Raw genomic sequence first — 18,600 nt, 5'->3', positions numbered from 1 at the left:
ATGATTTATTAAGATGGTGTTTCTGAATTTATTCACATCTTCACTGAAAGTGTTTTAGCACTAAGAATAGCAAGTCTTCCACAATGCCAACACCCAACAATCCAAGCAATATTGTAGATGCATTCTCATTTCAGACAGTCCCAAAAGAAAATATTGCAAAACTATTAAAGAAGTTGAAACCCACTTCACTGGCAGATAACTTGCCAGCAGAAAATCTAAAATTAACAGCAGAGGGTATTATCTTCCCTGTGTCAGTACTTATAAACCACTCTAACAGAACAGTATGTTCCAGCTATTTGGAAAATTGCATATATTGCACCATTACACAAAGGAGGTAATTCAGCCGAACTAACAAACTACCGGTTCATTGCTATACTTTCACCACTTTCTAAAATTCTGGAAAGATGTATCCATTTGCAACTTCATAAACACCTTCTAAATAATAATCTCCTTTCATTGTCACAGCATGGATTCTGACCACATCATAGCACTACTACAGCTCTTCTAAGTTTTACTAATACTATAAATAAATTCAGAGACAATGGCAAAATAGTGTCTTCAGTCTTTTTGGACACATCTCAAGCATTCAATACCGTTTCTCATCCTAAGTTACTGTCCACTCTGAAAAATATTAATATCAACCCTGATGTTGTTAACTGGTTTAAAAGATATCTATCTGGCCGCCAGCAAGTTGTGAAATGGAAGCAAGATCGATCCCCCCTTCTTCTAGTTACACTGGAGCCCCTCAGAGTTCAATTCTAGAGCCCTTCCTTTTCAGCATATTCATAACTGATCTTAATACAGCCTCCTCGCAAGTATCTATCATACACTACACAGATAATTCAACCCTCATATATGCAGCATACACAATAACTCACCTTCTTACAGTCACCAAAAAGCCTTCACTGATATTGAAACATGGCTAGCAAACTCACAACTCATTCTCAACCCTAATAAAACTAATGATCTTTCATCCATCTAAACCTACTAACTTCCCAGCTAACTTTTATATCCCTGCCAGTAATAATACTAGGATTTAACCCAGATTCCCAAGCAAAACTATTAGGTGTCATAATCGTCAACAGATTAAAATTTGACAGACACATTTCTAACACAATCAAAAAGGTTCACAAGAAAATGGGAACAATGTATAGAAACAAAAAATTCTTAACAGACGCTGCAAGAATAGCCATAGCTAGAACCCACCTTCTCTCCTCAGTCTTATATGCATCCCCCATACTTACCAACCTCAAATTGTCAGAACTAAGTAAATTAGAATCATGTTAAAATAAGATTGCCAAATGTGCAACAGATTCCACACATTTAACCCATCAATGTCAATGCCTAAAAAATCTTTATTGGTTGGAAATGCCTCATATTATGAACTATAACCAACACAAGAAAGCGAACTCCAAACTAATAAGTAGATGTGAAGCAGGAACCAGCATCGGATAAACCACAGCAAACTTTTATTTTTTAGTGCTTTCATAGGCCATAAGCCATTGACTTTATCAGAAAATCAAATTACCTTGCACACAGTGCTTAAATAATCACCCCCCCATATCACATGTTCACTAAAACATTTCCCCATAGGTTGTTTTAAAACATATAATATAAACCTATTTAATCGACCATAAATACACTTCTAATAAATACTTGTCTACCACAATTGTTATTAAAATCACATGCATTAATTCCTGCCATGATACAACCATAATAGAAAGATAAATAAGTTAATCAATAAATAAATAAGGTAATGAATGATAAATACAACAAGTCTGTCTCCACTTCTGATGTATATAAATAAATAAATAAATAAATAAATAAATAAATCGTGGATTGCACTTTACATGTGAAATTCAGACCTTAGCTTCAGTAAACTTGATATAGACATGGTCTCATTCAGACCTGGTGCAACTGTTGTGTTGCACCTAAGCTGACATATTAACTTTCTATACTCCAAAAACATCTCTTTTGGCCCCCCACCATCTTTGTTAACTATTTTCTCCAGACCTGCAAATTTAAAAGAATGGCTACTGAATTCAGTAATATGCCTGGCTAAGGCATTATTCAAGTTACCTCTACATATGTCATAAAAACGCTGGTAAATACGTTTATTGAGACCATTTTTTGTTTTTCTTATATAAAATTGTCTACATGCCTGACAGATTGCTATATATACCAAGCATTTACTGAGACAATTTAATTTATGTCTCAGCTTTACTTCACCATAACCCATGATGTGAATACTGTCACTTTTAATGATGTGAGTACATTGTGAACATCGACCACATTTTTTCATTCAATCTATGCTATTACTAGGAATATACCTTTCCAAAATATTCTTTATGTTGGAATTCCTTTTATATATTACTAGTGGTTTATCTCTCACTTTTTCTCTATGTTCTAGTTCATTGGTCAAAATACCCCAATTGTTGTTAATTACTTCTTTAATGTCATAAAATACAGGACTAAAGGTTAATGTCATGGCCCCCATAAAGGCATCTCCTTTTGTTCCTGCATTATTTTTGTTCATTAGTCTACCTGTGTTACTGTTAAGGTCGTTTGCATTAACCCCTAACAATGGAATAAAATGTCCATCAATACTTTTATTTACCACTTCCTTCAATATGGGGTCAATAAATCCATTGGGGTACCCTCTTCTTAATAACATATTCCTGAGTTTCTCAACTTCTTCAGTAAAACTTCCACTTCACTAACCATTCTGGCTAACCTCACTCCCTGCCCCTTCACCAAAGATCTTTTTTGATGTGAAGGGTGACAACTGTCAAAATGCAGGATTTTGTTTGAATAAGTGAGTTTTCTATATAAAGTTGAACTAAAACACTTTTTGTTTTTGTCAATCCTTATAGTGATGTCCAAAAAGTGGATGGCATCTGTGGCAATCTCCATGGTAAATGATAAAAAAGTGGTACTTACATTCAAATATTCAAACAAATCTATCAAGTAATCTGTGTGTACCATCCCAAAAAATCAAAATATCATCCAATAAACATCCATAAAATCTACAATGCTTAAACAACTCATTATTAAATACATTCATTATTTCCCACTGGGTTAACACAATGTTAGCAAACAGGGGGGCATTGCAACTCCAATTTTCTGCTTAAAAAATTGATTTTCAAAAGCAATAAAGTTGTTTTTCATTTTCAGTAGAAAATACAAATCACTTTTTAATGCTTCATTACATTCATCAACTTTAACTTTTAAATTACTCATTTTTTTCTCATTATCCTTCATTAACAACTCAAGCAATTCACAGCCATGCCTATTGAACATGGCAACTAAATCCCTATGAAAGTCTAAACCCTGAATAGTACCTGTGGGGAACTCCCAAGTCTGTAGCCCCTTCGGTACATGTTGTCTGTGAAGGCATTCTCTTAAATAGTTATTTTCAAGTATATATATCAATATTTGTGAATGTAGACAAACAGTCGATGAATTAATAAACAAAAAAAGTAAAAAGCTTGAAAAAGACAAAAGGGAATATGAGGCCGATAAGGCATACCCCCTATCTAATATTAACATGCGTGCGGAATATATTGGGGAAGAAGTTAATGTTTTTGACAATAATGAAGATATGGTTGTAGAAGGTGAAAGTGGTTCAACAAATACACAGGTTATCTCTTTAGAAGCACCTTTTAGGAGGTCGGAGTGCCTCCAGAATCAGAGGAGGCAGAACAATTACAACAGGGAGACAGAGAACTATGGGAATTACAGGAATTCTTACCCCAACAGGGGTCGTCCTTACAGAGGATGGGGGAGGGGAGCACCCAACAGATGGTGAAAGACAATACACAAGAGTTAGTAGAAATTATAAGCAATGTGCATGGTGATTTCAAGATATTTAATCTTACTGAAGTTAATGTTGACACCAAATGGGCAGAGTTTTTCCAAAAAGGGTTGAATTATGTACCAACAAAAGTACTTTCGGTTGAGAACATTTTATTAGAGTTAAAAACCTTTGTTAGGAAACTGAATTTTAAATTCAAATTTTGAGAATGAACAAATGAATGCATCCAAAGTACAGTGAAAAATACTGAGTACATTTAACCCCCCCCCCTTCACCCTATACTGCACGTATTCGAGAATTGTGTGGTAGTCAGATTAGGAAAATTGTTAAAGAAAAAAGAAAAGAATTTATACCTAATTTATCTGACGAAGAAAATAAAATACTTGAGCACATTGTAAATAATAAAAGTATTAGGTCATGAAACCAGAAAAGGGAGGGGGTATTGTGATTATGGAACAACATGATTCTGTAGAAAAAATGTCGGTGCACTTGTACAGTGATAGTTATGATGAAACATATATTAATGAGTTAAATATTGCCTATAGGAGTGGCGACATAATTTTGAATGATTTACTAATGGATGAACAAATCACCATCAGTGAGTTTAATTTTCTTCAGCAGATTTCACCTCGGATTCCGACAATATTTGGAATCCCCAAAATCCACAAGAGCATTGTGGACCCCCCCCCCCCCCGAGGCCCATAGTAGATGCTAAAGCATCAAAAACATTTAATCTGGCAAAATTTGTTGATTTTCACCTAAAGCATGTTTTAGATAAACACCAGCATGTACTAAAAGACTCATGGGATTGTTTAAGTAAGATTAATAGCAATTTATACAATGATAATTTGATTTTTGTAACCATAGACATCAAAGATATTTTCACTGTAATCCCCCATGACATTGGTATTATGTAGTTTTATGATTTTCTATGTTCAAATACTTTGTTTAGTCATCCAAGAATATTAATATTCAGAACATTGATGGACCTTATTTTGAAAAACAAATTTATTGTGTTTGAAAATCAATTTTTTTAAGAAGAAAATTGGAGTTGCAATGGGGGCGGCATGTGCCACCCTGTTTGCTAACATTGTGTTGACCCAATGGGAAATAATGAATGTATTTAATAGTGAGTTGTTTAAGCATTGTAGGTTTTATGGATGTTTCTTGGATGATATTTTGATTTTTTTTGGGATGGTACACAGGAATTACTTGATAGATTTTTTGAATATTTGAATGTAAGTTCCAATTTTTTATCATTTACCGTAGAGACTGCCACAGATGCCATCCACTTTTTGGACATCACTATAAGGATTGACAAAAACAAAAAGTGTTTTAGTTCAACTTTCAGTAATATAATACAACAAGAATTCAACAAAAGCAATAAAAAATAAAAGTTTGCTATGGTTTATCTGGTGCTGGTTCCTGCTTCACATCTTCTTATGAACTATAACCAGTTAATAATGGCTCACAAAATAATGCACAATCCTGACAATGTACCTTCCCTAAAAAATTTTATACAACCCTACTCTAACATTCGTTCTCTTCGATCATCTAACAAAGACTTACTTCAAGTAACCAAATTATTCAATACAGCAGGCAACTCTCGTTACTCTGTTGCTAAAAATTGGAATACCCTTCCACATAGTATTAGATCCATAAGCAATCTTAATCATTTCAAAATATCTCTCAAAAAACACTTATTTGAATCCTGACTTTGCACATGGACACTCCAGGTTAATTATTAACTTAGCATTACTTATATAATTTGGCTGTACGTACTAACTCTGTTAACATATCCTTTCTAACAACATTACTTCTCTATAAGTAGTTACATTTCTAGCTGCAACTCTCACCATGGAAGTATTGCTAACTATGGACTACTTTGCCTAAGTGATTCTCCATGCTTAATTTCCTAACTAATGTTATGTTCCTCCACATATATAAATTCAACCGTTTATTTGTCTATATTCAAGTGTTTAAAGTCTTGTTCTATTTGATACTATTTATATATTTTTGCTTTTGAATTTTTATCCTGTAAATGTGTTAGCACTCATTTTATTGTCAATTTTGTGTATAATTTCTATTACTTGTTGTGATAATTTGTATGTAAGCTTAGACTGGAGCTTTTCTTCCCAGGCCTCCACTGTAAACTGGCACTGTCCTAGTCAGATCATCCTGGTAAACGTAAAATAAAATATAAAATAAAATAAATGTTATCTCTTGTTATTGCACTTTGCTTTGCAAAAGGCAACACTAAGTACTAAAAGGAATACTTTCTCTTAAAATGATTAAAATCATTTTATAATGATTACCGCCTCAGTCCTACCAAACACTACCATATTTTAATCATACTGCTATGCTTGAAATGCTTTAAATGAACAATTCAGCCTTTAGTGCGGTGCATTCTTCACTGAGGTCATTCTAGGAATACTGTTTTGGTGGTTTCTGACTTCTCTGACTTAATGACATATGACAGTCTCTGATTCTGGTCTGGAAAGCATACTAGGAAATAACCAAATGCTTTTTTATGTGTGTCCAAAGTTAGTATAGTTGCCTATATGCTCCCAGAAAACTTCAACACAGACACTTTAACTTTGTTATTTTTTTTTCTGAAATACAACTTAGGTTTGCTTTACACCTTGCCACTTATTGATTCTTATTAGATGCAGTTGCAGAATTGCTCTGAAACAATATTGCGATTATCTGAGTACACATTTTAGTTAGTGACTTATATATATAAACTGATGAATCTTCAGGAAAAGAAAATGTATATGGACATAATTTTTAATGTTGCTGTTGTGTGCATGTGTGTGTGTGTGTGCGTGTGTGTGTGTGTGTGTGTGTGTGTGTGTGTGTGTGTGTGTGTGTGTGTGTGTGTCCGTGTGTGTGTGTGTGTGTGTGTGTGTGTGTGTGTGTGTGTGTGTGAGTGAATGTGTATTAGAGTATTAGTGACCCATGCCTATAATTTATGGATGATTTCTAAATTTTGTCCACATCTTTTAAACTATTTCTCTGAGTGCTGGAGAAGGTCTGCAATCAGATGCTCTGGTTCCTAATACCCCTTTACAAAACTTCCTGAATTAAATACTAGAAGCATGTGTATACCAGTGCTTCTCAACATTGTGAAGCTGGTTACAAGGCCTGTTGTCTAACTCATTGTCAGTTTTTGGATGAAAGACAAAGGTAACAGTGAGTAAAATACCTTGCATGCTTAATAACTCAGTGAGTCATTAATAAATAAGTTATGAAAAAAAGATTAATAGTAGTAAAATATTTGGTGTCAGTATTTTAAGCACTCATTTACTTTATGAACATGTTTTCCATATCCATTTATTCCTGCCTACATGTTTTCATAAGTATATACAAGAATAGGCTGTGGGAGTGGATCAGGATTGTCCATATAAAACAGTTTATTTAGCTTTTTTCTTCAAAGAATGACATTTGTTTATTTTTGTAGGAAACCATATTTGCTAAAAAAATGATGACAAATTGCAGTGATTAGTAAAATGTTATTGTAGATTTGCACGACAACCTTATGAAAATATATTTTATGTTCCTGGAGGCCAAATAATTTTCTCACAACTGTAGTTTCATCATCCTTATTATTGTCAATTTCCCTTTTCTTGGACATTTAAATTGGAAGAGTCATTGTCAAGGTCTTTCTCAAAAACATTTATTTTCCTAAGACTTACAGTGTAGCAGTACTGTTTCAAACTTTTCTGAAGAAAAATGAATCTTTTTCAGAATTCTTTTCTTCATGTTCTTTGTCATTCATTTTTTTAATTTTTTTATTGAAATTGTCCTTGTTATTATTATTATTTAGATTTTTTTTTAACTGGCTTTGCAGCACTATCTCTCTCTGGTTCTGTCATGCTCCTCGGTGCACTGACTTGTCCAAGGTACTGAAGTACTTTCTTTTGCATAATGATTGGTTCCCACTGGATGTAGCTTTTGCCTGCATTGCTGAATTCCCACCGTTTTTTAGTTTTTAATTAAAATATAAGTAAAAAAATATTTTTTAAATAAAGAATGTTTTTTATTTAGTTGCTCTAAAAAGCAAAATATAAGGAAGAAGAGTGAAAACATTGCAAAAGAAACACAGCCAACTTGATTTCAGAAAAGCATTTGAGGTTTGTTTTGCTGATTCTGGTAATGAGGTACCAGAAGAAGTAGCAGGAATCAACAAAACCAACCCTGAATGCTTTTCTGAAATCAGGATAGCTGTGCATCTTTTGCAAAGTTTTCACTCTTCTTCCTTATTTTTTTCTTTTTACAGCGACTGAATAAAAAGCATTCTTTGTTAAAAAAATCTTTTTTTATACTTATTTTTTTATAATACATTTCTGTCACTCACACTTATTGTGTTCTTTATAACCTCTGATAGTTACCCTGGCATTGCTTTTAACAGAGCTATTCTTAGGGAGAAGAAGCTTAATATTGTTGATATACAAGAAATATGGGAATGTGCAGATAGAGATAGGGAAGATTGGGGAAATGGTGCAGTTGTTGTAGCCTAAAGTACATGGAAACAATGCATCACTGAAGCAGCAATCTGTAAAAGGAGAACAAAAACTGAGAGGAAATAGAAGCATCAACAAACTAGAAATGTATCTTCTTTCTTCATTTTTTGGCTTTTCCCAGTTAGGGATTGCCACAGTGGATCACCTGTCTGCTCATGATTGGCAGTGGAGTTTTACAGTGTCAAGTTGCCAGCCTGGCACCCAACCTTCCACAGAAGGCACACACATGCACGCACTCATGCCTAGGGACAATTTAGAGTGTTCAATCCACCTGCAGCATGTCTTTGGGATGTGAGAGGAAACTGAAGCACCTGGTGGAAACCCATGTGACTACAGGGAGGGCATGCAGACTCCGCACAGAAGGCACCCCAGCTGAGGATCAAACCAGAGAACCTCTTGCTGTGAGGTGGCAATGCTAACCGGTGCACCAATGCAGCCACCCAAAACTAGAAATGGACCTGGTAGGACTGATATCAGATAGTCTGGAGATAGGTATGTGGTATGATAATGCATCAAAGAAAGGAAATTGAATATTGTAATGCATATAGAGGAAGCATCCATAGATTCAAAAGAAGTATTGTCTCCATATAGAGATCTCAGGAAACACGCTCCAGCCTACAGTACTATGTGAAGTTCTTCTTCTATTGTGTTCTCCAGAACCAAAACAATATGGAGGTGGTCTGCAGATCTGTAAGAGCAATACTACATGACTGTCACCAGTAGCCAAACAAAGAAAAAACTACAACAGCTTTTTGTGTAGGGTACAGTAGAAATATGCTGGTGGAAGTAATAGAATCGTTTTAGTACCCCAAGTGAATCTATAGAGCTCAAGAGTGTGTTCTCTTTCAGGAAAAAAATATATATGTGAAAGGTAGAACACAGTCTGAAGGACACAAGTAGGAAGGCAGAACTAAGGTGCAAGATTATTGTTTCATAGAAAGTATGGTGGATTTTCAAAAATATTGTTACTGTGGAGCATCAACTTAGATGCAGAATTAAGAAAAGCAAACAGCAGACATGAGGAAATTTTTATGTTGGATGCAAGAAAATGGATGCCATTTCTAGGTTAAATGAGTTCTGAATATAATCCAGAAGGTGAAGAAATGAGCAGAAAACTGTGTTTGTATAATGCATGCAGTTGTTGGGACTACAGCTTCTTATGTGCCGCTCATTCTGCATAAAACTGGCAATAGCTATTGGGACTGAAGCTTACAGTTTCTAAGCACATCTTTCCTCATGCAAAATTGGTAACAGTTGTAGGGAGCTCTATCTAAAATTTAAATTACATGATGTGATATTTACCTGTTGAATGAAATAAAAATGATCCTATCTTTTCTTAACTTTAAGAACATTTAGCATTCTATCTAACCTCTATGCTTACTTTCTCCCTTCCTCATTCTTCACCTGCTCTACTCCCTCTTGAATGCCTCGGCAGATAACTTCTTCTCTTTAGATTGCATTATTTATTTATTTATTTATTCCAGTTTGGTGACTGGGGAGGTCCACTTGGCTCGGGAGCCCATTTTCAGTGGAGGCCTGGGGAGAAAAGCTCCGCAATACAAAGTTACATTACATAGAGAATTACAAGAAAAATATTTGCATTGCAATCAACATGTAGTATAACAAGCAACAGGTAGTATAACAATCAACAGGTAGTATAACAACCAACAGGTAGTATAACAATAACAATCAACAGGTAGTATAACAATCAACAGGTAGTATAACAAACAACAAGTAGTATAACAACCAACAGGTAGTATAACAATCAACTGGTAGTATAATAATCAACAGGTAGTATAACAGTCAAAACAGGTATCATTCAGTAAAGACAGCAAAACTATTACAAATTTTCAAGAGAAAGACAGGCATACAGCATAATGGCTGGATGTTACTGTTTAGTTATATTTATAATCTAAGTATGTGAGAGAAATTAGGAAGGTATGAAGGTTAGCCAGGAGAGAAGGAGGAGCAGAGCTTGGGAGGTATGAGTTGAAGAGTGCAGTTACATCTCCTGTGAAGAATCAGGTAAGAATAAAGTTGTGTTTTGAAGGTGTGTGGATTGTCACAGGTCCTCAGAATAGAGGGTAGGGCATTCCATTTTTTGGCTAGGGAAAAGGAGAGTAGAAGCTGACCAGCTGGGCATTTGGGTTTTTGGACGATTCACCTTTTTCACTGGGAATAAGTGCTTCCAAAAAACACTGTAATAGTTGCTCATTATGATTTCCTCCCTGTGCCTCTTCTTTCCATTTCCTTTCTGCTCAGTAGGACCATGTCACATCAGACCAACATACTATTTTGCATTCTTATTTTACTCACCTATTCAAATGACTCTGCAGTGTGAGTAGTCTATGCTCCTTCAATATTTTATCATATTCTAATCCTTCTATCCCACATACTGTTACAGTTACTTTCTCCTTGAATGTTTATAGCAGCTTGATATCCCTCTTCCTTTTTGATCTTCATGTGGGGTGAGGCTTGACCAGTAGGAAGGTAGCATCATGTCTTTCCTTCTGATCCTATCCAGTTGAGAACACATCCCAGCAAAGTTCTCAGCTGTCCAGATTTTAGGATAATGCCCAGATTTTTGCCTCATATTTTTGGTCTGTTCCTCACAAAATTTGTTGTTATCTAGTAAATCACAGAGGATTGAAGTCACTAAATAATTATATACATTTGAGTTTCATATTTCATATCCTTTAGAAAATGCATGATTCAAAGATGGCTGCCATTCTGTAAACACTGCTGACCTGCAGCTCCTCAATAAACCTGAGAAAAATCTGTAACCTGAGTCGATACCAAGAGGTTTGAACATCAAATTAAAGTAAAAAGATGCATCTACAAAAAAGTCTTTATCTATCATGATTAGCTTAGCTCTGAAGAGAGAAATAAACAAAGGACTGTCTGCATTCTTCATTTTACCTGTAAGGAAAATGTCACAAGAAGGAAAAAGCATGGAAACAACTACTACCAAAACAAAGCTGTCGGAATTACAGTCACCAGTAAAGGATTAGACAGCAGGAACAACAGAAACCAGAGACTAGATCTAAAACTGATCAGCCACTGAACATGGATGATATCAAACGGAACCAGTTGCTGCAGAGAATGGACAAAACAGAGGCTAGAATTTCAGAAACCGAGGACAAAATAGACTTGCTGGAGAAGGGTCTAGCAGAAATAATATTATTATTAGAGGGATCCTGAAAATATTCAGTAAAAAGAATGGTGGCTTTGTTATGTGGAAAAATAATAAAATATCTCTGAAATCTCTTGAATGCAGCTGAGAGTGTGGATTTCGATGTAACACTTCCTTATATATATGAGTATAGTTAGGAACTAAAGCATGCAATTGCAAAACTTTGACAATTAGTGATTGCGCACTGTGTGTATGGTACAGAATTTATAATGTGGATGCATTTTTTTTTTTCTTGTTTTTTTTTTTTTGTTTCTTTTCTTTTCTCTTTCTCTCTCTCTCAATAAATATAAATAAATGATGTAACTTTATTGGATATCGTTTTTGATAAACCTTTTTTTTTTTGAATATATATGCACCATGTAAATGAACAAAGTTTCATAACATCATTATATCAATCTAAACAACAGTATATGGTTATTATTTTATTGTGGGTGGGGATTGGGTGAGTATCAAAAATATCAGTTGGAGGTCTCTTGTCCACAAAGAGCATTTAATAAATTTAAGGGATAGCATTAAATGACTTCAGGGAAAGATTCAATTTTTTCAATTATATGACCTCTTTTGTTATAATATTAATAATGCAATTAGAAAGTATTCCTTTCACCACACATGCCACAAAATGTGATCTCTAGGATGAATTTTTTTTGATATCCCAAAGCATTAATTGGAACCAGTATAGTGAGTAGTTATACAAAGAATTTAAAAGATTTAAAGTTTTCTAAAGATTTAAAAAGATGCAAGAATTGGTAGGGTTACAATTGGTCATAATCCAAATAAATAATATTAAAAAATATATAGATGGGGTAAAAAATATCTGAAAGGTTTAAGGGATGGGATTTCAGGAACTTCAGGAACTATCGCTGATGGGCAGCAGCTAAATCTCAAAATCTCCAAATTGATTGAGAAAAAAGGGCAAAACATTAGCCTCAAAAAATTAATATTCAAAGTGAAGCTTACCGAAAATTAGAAACAAGAGGAGTTAAGCTATAGAAGAACTAATTCCAAGGAAATTAATGCTCAAACTTCTGGAAATGTTGAAATAGTAAAAGTTCTTAACAGGAGCTGCCATAATAGGTGAAGTAACAAAATAGAACATAGGTGTCAAATAAAATATGCCAATTTGGTTCAAATAATAAAAACAACTGGTAGGGATACAATATCATAAAATGACAATGTACATATTTAGAATACAAAAACTGAGGATATTGTGTATTCTAAAAAAATATATATTATTGATTATTGGGGGTCCAACTATACCACCAAAGTCAAAATAGATAAAAAAGATTTGCGAAACTAATTTTCCAAAATGAATAAAGTTTCCCAACCCATTAATTTTCAAAATATATCTTCAGAGGAAATAGTATATGTAATTACCTATATCTTCAGGAACATAAGTATGAAAGTCAACACATGAAAGTACGGTTGAGACCAGTAAAGAGTGGTTTGATAAAGTTTGTTTTATAATATTTGCTCATGTTTAACTAAATAATCAGGGAATAAATAACTATACCCCCAAGGAATAAAATCCAAAACCCCACCTTAATCGTCAAAGAAAAAATCTTTATACAAAAAGCTAATTCAGACCCACAAACATTAATAAATGTGGATATGAAGAATTAAAACTACCATTCCATTGAATTCTAAAAACCATTATAGCATGTAGATTAAAAAAGGACAACCAGGGATTAATTTCTACTACACAGGCTGGATTCATGTAGCCTACACAAATAGTGATAATGAGGTATGCACATTACATAACATGATGAATATTGCTAAACATAACAACTCTATAAGTATTTTTGATGAAGTGGATATAAACTTTTTATTTGATGTGTTTATAAACTTTTATACCACACAAATTTTTTGTATTTCAATAAATATATTATAGGAATTTATTCAAGATACAAATATATAAATAGTAATAATAAAAAATAAGTTATTAAAATAGGTCAATTATTCTAAAGAATACAGATGAAAAATGTTTACACATATTTTATTTATTTTGTCTATATTGTTTATATATTAAGCAAAACCCTCTATTTAATATGCCAATACTTTATAGAGACTAATAATGCACCAATACTTTAGGTGATTATTAGTAATGTCGGCATTTGCTGATGATAGTGAAAGATATTAAATATTATAAAATTTCTTTTAGTGAAAAGATATTAAATGTTATAAGCGAAACTTCAGAAGTCTCTAATTATAAAAATCCTTTTGGAAAACTAATTATTTTTCGTTAAAATATCTGGTGGGGAAGATATCATGTAAAGGAAATACACAATCACTTAAAGAAATAATCAAATACTTGGGTGGTGACTTTCTCTACAGGATAATAAGGACTGATTATAGTAATAATATTAAATGAGGTGGGGAACTAATAGAAGCTGATTGTGGCAGATGGAAAGATTATATTACCACAAATTGGCAAAATCTTCCAATAGTGAAATATAATATAATACCACAAATGTTGTATATCTTTAGGTCTAAACAAATAGCTCAATACAAAGACAGTTTTAAACAAATTAGAATATAAAAATGAAAATATTATTAGAGGAGCCAACCAATTTTGAAGAGTTAGCCAATTTTGTAATGACCTGAAGAGTAGAGTAGGACTTGAGTGTTAATTTTTGAATTATACTAAATAATTGTGAAGCGCCAATAGAGTGTTTAAACAAGCTAGTACGAGGTAATTATATTCTGCTAAAGCTATTCTTCCTAGGTGGATAAATTAAGCATATTCTAGATTTGACATAAATCCTAATTATAAATATTTGGATAATAGTAGTTTGATTTAAAAATATTTGTGGAGACTTTGAAAAATATTGTGTCATCTTTGCAGGAATGCATATCAATCAGTATTTTAATGCAAACTGATGAATCCCAATTTTTCCATAAATAATCATTAATATACTAAAGCTAAATAATGATTGTGATTGATTTTAGTATTTTCCATATTTTGTTAATTTGACTCTGGAAAATTTTTTTAATAAATTTCATTTATCGGCTTCCTAAGACTTATATGGTTGTCATGAGACAAATCTTTGAGAACTTTCATGAGACAAATTTGGAAACTTTAAACCCTGCATTTTGTTAACAGATAACCCATTAGTTGGAATTGTGGATAAACAACAGAGGTGTAATTTAATAAAACAACAAAAAATAATTTAAAAAATTTACAAATAAATTGATTAAGATTTAAAAATTCCAGTATAAGGAGAATTTTGTTTTAAAGAGGGTACTGGGCAAACAAAAATCGGTCTCTTTTCAAAAATGTATTATCTTTCATTGATTGATGTATACAATGTTGATGATTTGAAAAGTTGATTATATAACAGTTGATGATTTGAATTCTCAACTATTCCCAATTCTTACAAAGGTTACATAAATTTAATCCTAGGGCGGCTCTTCTTCTGCCATTGCACAAATCCAACTATTGAGTATATCTTTTTACACTCTCAAAGAACAGTGTATAAAGTTCAAAAGAAACATGGGATCATATGATTCTACATTTATGGGGTTATCTGAAGTTGCTTGTTATCATGAAATTTATGATTCTATATGTTTTTCCAAATGAAGCTCTCTATGTCATTAACTATAATATGTATGAATATTTTTTGCTGATGAAGTTATCAATAGCTACAAATTGGTTTATATCCAGGTATCATGGGATAATTTCATAAATTACAAAATAAATTAATATATTAAAACATGGGAAAAGGTTTTTAACAAGTAAAAAAGCATAATACTGTTTTTTAGAATATATTAAAGTTTGGATGTATATGTGGAGGAAACAATGTTTTATTAGGAATATGTATGATATGTATGTGTGTGTGGAGGAAACAATGTTTTTTGGACATGTATTATTCTCTGGGATGCTTTGTACTTGTACAAATGTTTTGATTTTGTTTTTCTTCTCTGGTGTCTTCTTATGGAATAATAGTTTTTTAGTGAATTTTTTGTCTAGTGTGTGTATATAGTTTTGATAGTATAATTATGAATTATGTGTTTTTTTTTAAAAAAAAAAAAAAAAAGAAAATGCATGATATTTTAAAACATTTTATTGTAGCAACTTTCTAAGTTTATAAGAGAAAGCTGTCACTACTTTTGGGTCTGTGTCCTGCCAATATTTTAAGCTTTGTATATAGTTCTTGCACTATGAGGTTGAGAAGTATGCATCCCAGAATTCTGTTTGTTGCTGACACAGTCCCTTCATACTGTTTCTGGTGGTCAGTTTAATATCTGAGAAATACTTCCAAGTCCATTTCCTGAACTTATAATTCTCACTAAGTTGTAGTCAATCAAGTGTGGTGCATTACATGTGCCTGCAAAGGATGGCAACTGCTATCTTTCTGTCACTTAGACATCCTCTAAACATCTTTCCTTATACATTCCTCCCGTACTTAAATTCATAGATTCATAGATATTCCAGGGACTCTGAAGATTCTCATCTTACCAGTTCCCTTCACTCAGACTGAACATCCATTCTCCAGAAGGACCATACTGGTCAATCCAGGAGTAAATTTGTGGCTAGCCATCAATTCATCAACTTTATGTTTAAAGGAAGATAGTGAGTCACCATGCTTAATGTGCTGGTTTATAAACCTGTTTTTCACTATGTTTTGTTTACCTGTTGATGTAAATTTAGGCCCTTGTCTCTAGTGTTGCTGGAAATATTAGACTTGTGGAGAAGTAGGAGGTCCAGAACAATCTTGTCTCTAGTGGCACAGAATGCAAGACATATACTGGAATCTGCATCTCCCTTCAAGATTATAAGATACCGAATAATGAAATAGTGCTTCTAGCCTGTCTTGGTAGCTTAGGAACTTACACCTGTGGCATTTTTGATTAGTAAACTTTGAGGCTTTTCTAATTGTTTGATATGTTTAGTGAGATACATCCCAAATGGGGCATTGCTCTCAATAAGTGGTTTGCTCAATAATGAATATTAAGGAGTGATTACCTCTTTTGACCTTGATGTTATTCCTTTGGCAATTGGCTGGGCTAAATAATAGGATTTCCTGACACCACTGTCACATTTATTATTTATTACCGTTTAGTAACCGGGATAGTCCACTGGGCCTGGAAGAGCCTGTTTTCTGTGGAGGCCTGGGGAGAAAAGCTCCACAGAAGTAGTCAGCATATAAGAACATATAGGAAGTTATTATGTAGTAAAACAGTGGAAATGTACAAAGGATAAAATGCAGTTAGTTAAAAAGACAATTATATTTCTACTACTATGAATTACCAAAAACAGATTCATATAGTCAAAAACATTAATTACAGTGTAGACCAGTAGGGGAGAAGAAAAATGCTCACATTTATACAAAAGTTATACATAGTAATTACCTAGTAAAGCAGTGGTAGCATACATAGATACTATACAGTTAGTTATAGAAAAGACGAGACATTTCTAAATTCTAAGTAGCAATTTACAAAGATGAGAAATTATGTTGTCATATAATTATTTACAAAAAAAAAAAATTATGTACAGATAAAAACAATTTTTTTTTTTTTATAGAAACTATGAGGATCGGATGGAGAGGGGAAAGGAGAGGTGAGAGAGGTAGGGGTTATAGTGGTGAAAGGAGTGGATATAGGGGAGTTAGTGAGGTATAGGGTAGAGGTATGTAGTACTTGGGGACAGTATTGAGGAGTTTATGTGGTATTTATGTGGTAGGGGTATAGGAGGATTCCCACTTTGATAAGAGGTTTGATTGAAGAAGAGTTTTGAAGTTAGAGTGACTGAATGTTTTGAAGGAGGGCTGGAAGAGAGTTACAGAGTTTGGCTGAGGAGCAGGATAATAGTAGGTGGCCAGGGGTCTGAAGTGGTTATATATGTTTAGAGGATTGTGGCTTTCAGATCTGAGTGAGCGTTTGGGAATGTAGGGTGTTAAAAAAGTGGACAGAGATGGACAACTAGAGGGTCTGAATATAATCTTGTAAGCAGTACAAAGTTTGAGGAGTTTAAGGTAGTTTGGAAGTTCAAGTCATTTCAAAGAATAGAGGGAGAGACAGTGATGAGATGAGTTTCTGGAGTTGGTGGCAAACTTGGAGATTTAAAAAAACCAGTAAAGTGGTGTAAAAGTGCTTACCAAAAAAACAAATAAACCAAAAACTAAGCACTCTGGTAGTCAGTCTCCAGTCCATTTTATTGCAGGTTCATAGTAGGCTAACTGCCCTTGCAAGCCTAACCAATTATCCCTTGTGAGACTCAAACACTGCACCTTGTGTTTGTAAGGCAAACACCTTAACCATTAGGCCACCCTCCCAACTGCTTTTTAAAAAAAGGCCTTTGCCTTAAGTGCTTTTATCAAACACAGTTGACTTCATCAGAACAAAGGCTTTTTCTTAAAAAGCAGTTTAAATAGGTTTAAAACAACCATAATTGGTTAAAAAACAGCCAATAAAAACATTAAATTAGAATAAATCATGAATATTAATATTTAAAATAATCAGAGTAGGAAAAACCATTAGGTCAGTATTATTCACTGTCATATTAGTAAAACAATAAAACAAATGAAGGGACTTAGACTTGTCCTGCTTTTTCTTTTAATACTGCCAGGATAGTCAAGTAATCATTTAACCTTGGATGTGCATTTGCAGCCAACCTTAACTGCCACAACAGCTCTTTTTTATACAATACATTTTGCCAATCCACCTCTTGAATCTACTTGCACAGTGTCCAGAATGACAAACTTAAACCCAGAAATACCTTCACACTGTAAACTATGTCTAAACAGGACATTAGCTTCTCTTTTATTTTTTACATCATATAGATGCTCATATATTCTGGATTTAAGAAGCCTCTCAGTCTTTCCAACATAAAATGAAATGTGGGTATTACATTTGGCAAGATATACTAGTTTGCTGGAAAAACAGTTTCCTTTCCTGAAAAACAAAGTATTACCATTTTCATTAGCCAAGGTAATAGAGGTACCCTGTAAAATGTAATGGCAATAAGAACATCTACCACAGGGTCTGGTACCATTTAGGTTGTTAGCGCCACCATTACTAATTTTTCTTTCTAAAACCAACTTTAAATTAGGTCCTATCTTGGTAGAAAAAGT

This window comes from Protopterus annectens, chromosome 2.part2, assembly GCF_019279795.1.
Source record: "Protopterus annectens isolate FY-2018-M chromosome 2.part2, PAN1.0, whole genome shotgun sequence".
NCBI lineage: Eukaryota > Metazoa > Chordata > Ceratodontiformes > Protopteridae > Protopterus > Protopterus annectens.
The sequence above is the reverse complement of the archived record's forward strand: the minus strand, read 5'-3'. Positions refer to the sequence as shown.